Source organism: Chanodichthys erythropterus, chromosome 19, assembly GCF_024489055.1.
Source record: "Chanodichthys erythropterus isolate Z2021 chromosome 19, ASM2448905v1, whole genome shotgun sequence".
Taxonomy (NCBI): domain Eukaryota; kingdom Metazoa; phylum Chordata; class Actinopteri; order Cypriniformes; family Xenocyprididae; genus Chanodichthys; species Chanodichthys erythropterus.
The window spans coordinates 23,916,007-23,922,043 of NC_090239.1; the positions used below are offsets into that span (position 1 = coordinate 23,916,007).

General features: G+C 35.9%; 1 long non-coding RNA gene across 1 annotated transcript; it reads left to right on the plus strand.

Annotated features, from left to right (window-relative positions):
- The first annotated feature begins 1,597 nt into the window (after positions 1-1,597).
- On the plus strand, positions 1,598-4,595 carry LOC137008149 (uncharacterized). Its single transcript, XR_010892762.1, has 3 exons — positions 1,598-1,879; positions 3,077-3,153; positions 4,262-4,595. It is a non-coding gene; the product is annotated as an uncharacterized lncRNA (long non-coding RNA).
- The last annotated feature ends 1,442 nt before the right edge of the window (positions 4,596-6,037 follow it).

A 6,037-nucleotide genomic window follows, 5' to 3' on the forward strand; every position in this document is an offset into this window, starting at 1 on the left:
CAGGTGTCACCGGCAGATGCAGGGAGGAGCTTTCGTTCTCGTCATGTCCTCCGGCCATTCTTTCGGGCCGAGCGAAGGGTCTCTGCTGCGGTTCAAAGCTCTGACTGATAGGGTCGGATATGCTGACCTGTGCAGCTGTAGAGCCAGTGAATGCTGGATTTGTGACATCAGCGCTGAGCCCTTTCAATTAGCACTCGCCCTGTCATCACGCCACCCTCTGATCCTCCTCTCACACAGCTGCCGTATGCCTTACATGTGCAACACACAGGTAGACGCTTCGGCCAGGTGTTCACGGACAGATTTAAGGGAATATTCAGGTTCAGTACAAGCATTTTTGAGACAATGTTGATGAAAGAAAACTTAAATAAAGTAATATTATTAGTTAAATAAATAAACTGGGTTACAGTAAGTCATTTAGGGGTAAGTCCATAAACATTTCAATAGTATATCCACAAGATGTCAACAATACGCAAAAAACCCTAACATTTTCTGGGTAAAGTTAAATCCAATTTTACTACTTTGTTGATGATTAAACAGATGATTTGCTGATGATAAATAATGATTTAAACATCTGTGAAGCTCAAATAATACACATGTTTGAAAAATGTATGTATGCTTTTATAAAATGATAAGCTTCACATTTCTGCTTTTAAAAACTTGATTTTTGCTCTTTTTTTTAAAGAAAATTAGGGACAACACTACCCAGGTGAAAAAAGTACACTTCTATAATGTACTTAAAGTGCTCTATTTTCATGCACTAATTTTGTACTTAATATACTAAAATTTCTTCTTTAGTACTTCTTAAGATCATCTTATGAGCATCTAAGTGGACTCAACTGTGATTTTGAGACACCATGAAATATGAACTTAAAGGTGCTTTTAATATACTATCTCTGTATTTAAAAAATGTATTTAGATACTTTGAACCCATAAAAATCCTTAAAGTGTCCATGTGCAATATGGTGTATACACTTTAAGGATAATCACTAAATTATTTTAATTTATTGCAATTATTTATGTATACTTATATTCCACATATTCCACATATATATATACAGGGCTTGACATTAACTTTTTTGCTCACCAGCCAATGTGGCTAGTGGTTTTCCAAAGTTACTAGCCACTCAGCATTTTCACTGGCCACAATTTTGCTGTGGGGAAATTACATTTTATATGATTAAAGTTGACTCTGGCATGCTTAAATTACTTGATTTTGAGTCATTTTACTTGATTTACAAGATTTAAAACCCTTTCAAACTTACAAATGCAGATTGACCACCCAAATCAAGACTATACATTGCATATATCAGGTATGTATAGTTATTTTTGTTAGGCTATATAAAAAGAACAAAGAATTTTCAAATAGTAATTAAAAAAAAAAAAAAAAAAAAAAAAAAAAATATATATATATATATATATATATATATATATATATATATATATATATATATATATATATATATATATATTTCAGATACATATGTTTATTTAGCATACATGTATACATTTATTTAACATTTTTTGATGTTTGATTAACATTAATGACAGACAGGTACACTCTAAAAACTCCTGGGTTATTTCTTTAACCCATTTTCTGGGTTATTTGTGTTGGGTTAAAATTATGGGTTATTTTTTCAGAGAGTAACCATTTTCTGGGTTATAGGGCTAATATTTTGACCCAATTCCTGGGTTGTTTAGGTTTCTGGGTTATTTTTCAAAGAGTAACCCATGTTCTGGGTTAACGCCCCTTCCCCCCGCCCTCGCTGTTGTTCTGGAATTTTCTCACAACAGTCGTTTGAAACAACCGTCACTTGAACTTGAACGCACTCGATCCGTTTTGGCCTGGGCTTCTTCGGTGCAACTTCATCGCGTGTTCAAGGTAAGCAAGTATTTTCAGTGTCAATGTAACGTAAACTTTTCTGTGTCCATGTCCCCGTTGCTAGTTTAGCACCATCTGTTGAAAAAATGACCATGGCTTACCGTGGTAATTCTGTGGTTAGCACGTAGCCGCCCACGGATATCGCGACAACATCTAACTAGTTTAAAGTCCGTGTAAAGTCAAAAATAAATATGTGTTTTGAGTTTGTCAGACTAAATAAGAAAGTGTTATTAACACCCAGCCAAATTTGAATGATTAAAAATAACGATAAGTTCATGAAATTATGTGTCAAAATGGTTGTGCTTTTTTAACATCGAGAAACGTATGATCTATTTAATGTGTTTAGAAGAAAATGACTGAATTCACTTTACACGGTCTTTAAATTCTATTTTTCATAAACTGTGCTGTACTTATCTCATTGTTATAATACTGGTAATAATACGATAAGCACAGTGCAGCTAGTGGCGACTTCATGCCGCGTTAAGGGGGTCGAACACCGGACGAGAAGCGCCGCGCTGCGCCGCGTCTAGGACAACTCAAGGTATCGCGTACTTTCTCAGTTTATGGCCAGCAATATTGTTATGTTTTAGGACATTATGAAATTAAGATAATGTCAGTAGTATGTTATGATTGTACTGTATAATTAAATACAACCGTTGCTGAGTCTGCAGTCTGAACACTTTACCTCAGAGCGTCCGTTAACTGAATGAATTGAGAATATCACCTGAAAATCCAATAACATCAGCAATTTTCATTCAAGCAGCTGATTTCTGTAAATTAATGTAAAACTAAATTTATATTGCAGCACATGGTGAAGTCAGTATATACATTAACGACGATTTGAGACAAATAAGTGTAAATTTAATATAAATCGATGTACATGGCGCTCTGTGGCGCTGCAGGATTTTGAACAAGGTCCCGAACCGTTGCTGGGCGCCGCGGACAGACGCCGAATGGCGCCGCCGGTGTGTGTACACTCATAGAGAATAATGTGTTTGAATTTTAAATACGCTTCTCTTCCGGTGTGCGACCCCCTTTAGCCGCGGCTAGAGCGACGAGGCTACACAATAGTTATGTTAACCAGCTGCGCTGTGCTTATCATATTATACAGTGCCCTACTGTCTTAAGTAGTGAGAGTTAAAGAAGCGTTTCAAGTCTTCAAATTGTTGCTAACCTCTATTGCTATGTTTTCTTCAGGTCATTATAAATGGACAGCTTTGTCGCTGATAAGCTAACTGAGTGGCGGATGTCTGGGCTGATAGAGAATTTTAGAGGTGAGCGTTTTACTCTTTTAAGGGATAATTCACCCAAAAATGAAAATATGATGTTTATCTGCTTACCCCCAGGGCATCCAAGATGTAGGTGACTTTGTTTCTTCAGTCGAACACAAATGATGATTTTCAACTCCAACCGTTGCAGTCTGTCAGTCTTATAATGCGAGTGAATGGTAACACAATTTATAAGAGTCAAAAAATATGCTTAGACAAATTCAAACTGAACCCTGCGGCGCGTGACGACACATTGATGTCCTAAGACAAGAAACGATCGGTTTGTGTGAGAAACCTAAGCGATTGCTGAACGCAGTTGGACATAGTGGTGTTTTAGAGGTAAAAAATTATATAAATACTGTTCGGTTTCTCGCACAAACCGATCGTTTCGTGTCATAGGACATCAATGTGTCGTCACAAGCCGCAGGGTTTAATTTGGATTTGTCTAAGCATATTTTTTGACTCTTATAAATTGTGTTACCATTCATTCGCATTATAAGACTGACAGACTGCAACGGTTGGAGTTAAAAATCATCATTTGTGTTCTACTGAAGAAACAAAGTCACCTACATCTTGGATGCCCTGGGGGTAAGCAGATAAACATCAAATTTTCATTTTTGGGTGAACTATCCCTTTAACTGCCCTCATATCATCTCTCTATACCTAAATATTTTTTCTTGAATATGGCTTAAATGTGTCAGTGTAAGATTTTGTGACAGTCACAACTTCTTTGACAGTGGGGAATGCATCTCTATAATAACCCTTATAGTTAAAAGATACTTGTGCCTTGTCTTTAAGCTGTTATGCATAATAATGGGCCAGATATTCACCTTTGCATTAATGTCATTATTACACTTGTTAATGAAAGAAAAGATGGACAGTATAGACTGTCATTCACACAAAATGGGTAATGCTGCAAAAGAACCACATTAGTTAACTAGCAAATTGGGCCACGTTTTTTTTTTTTTTTTTTAAAAAAAACAAAAAAAAACCAACAGCATTCCCTTAAGAGTGATTATTTATTAGCTTGATAATCAAAGAGTGTCTGGTGAGTGGTTCACAATTGTCTCGACTTATTAACAATACTCATGTTGTCTTGTTTTCTGTCTTTCAGGTGAAGACATAGATGAGGAGGCATTTCTTCTCTTAGATGAGGACACTATCAAAAATCTTGTCCCTCAAGTTCAATCCAGTTATTGAATGTTGTCAAATGTTTGAGAGAAAATGAGTTGTTTATTTTTCTATTTTTTCTAATGTCTAATGTTATTACAGTGTGACCTAAGATAAATAGGTCCAAGTGTGTAGAGTTTAATTTAATTTAATGCAATAAAAATGTAAAAGTGCTTGAAGTGTGTAAGTTTCTGAAGTTTTATTTTCTGAAATAAGGCATACTGGCATAGTAACCCAAGTTAGGTTATTTTTGACCTTTGACCTTTGGTTAAAAAGGGACCTACTAATTTCTGGGATATTTCAACCCAGATATTGGGGTTGTTCTTTTGACCCAAAAGTTGGGTTATATTAACTACAATTTTGGGTTATTTTAACCCAAAATTTGGGTCAGGTATTTAACCCAGAAGTTGGGTCAAAAAGAATAACCCATTTTTCTGGGTTGAAATAACCCAGAAATTAGTTGGTCCCTTTTTAACCCAGGATTTGGGTCAAAAATAACCCATTATGGGTTATTTTTGACCCAGGAGTTTTTAGTGTGTATTTATTTGGGGGCTGCTGAATGCATGGACGTCATATACTGACACATCCATTTTTTACCCACTTAGCCGTAAGCCATAGCCTACTGTATTCACGCATGATACTCCACAAGATGCATTTTGACATCTGTGTGTGCGTGTATTCAGGCGCGAGGAGAACTGATCGCGCGCGACAGAGAGAGAGCGCACGCGAGCGCTTCTGTTGTGTCATTCAGCGCGATTCCGCCTATCCCGCCTTCACTAACTGCAAGTTAATCGATAAAGAATTGTGACTGAATTGTAATTTTGTGATACGATGAGCTTGGCTATTTTTCATTTGGCTGTAAGCTGAAATTATATTCAACCCGCCAAAGTGGCTAGTGGGAGTGGCTGTCTTACCCGCCACAGCTGAAATCTACCCGCATTTGGCGAGTTGGCGGGTGTTAATGTCAAGCCCTGTATATATATATATATATATATATATATATATATTCATATATTTAGTATAAATAGTTTATACTTTTTTTCTCCTTTATTTACTTCTTTTAACTTATTTTTGTCGGATAGTTGCAAAAAGCATTTCACTGCATGTCGTACATATGTGTATGTGACAAATAAAATTTGAATTTGATTTTTAATATATTTCTTTAAATACAGAGATAGTATATTAAAAGCAGCTTTAAGTTCGTATTTCATGCTGTCTCAAAATAGCACAGTTGAGTCCACTTAGATGTTCTTAAGATGATCTTAAGTAGTACTGAAGAAGAATTTTGAATATATTAAGTACAAAATTAGTGCGCGAAAATAGAGCACTTTAAGTACATACTTTTTTTTTTCACCTGGGTATGCCACAAAAGCTGTTGATTGATCTTAACATACAGTAAATTAAATGTGGCATATTTAAAGTGCCATATTATGCTATTTTAAAGATAGATAATTTTGTTTCAGAGTCTCCTACAACAGATTTACATGCATCCAAGGTCAAAAAACACAATTTTTCTCATATTATACACTGCAGAATTGGCTCATTTCTCACAGTGTCTGAAACGGTTCAATCTGGTCTCTCTAAACTCCTCCTTTCTGAGAGCCAACTCTGCTCTGATTGGTCAGATGGCCCAGTCTGTTGTGATTGGTCGACTGCTTACAGAGTGTGTGAGAAACCAAACACCTATTACCATATCTGAATTTCAGACATGCAATTAAAC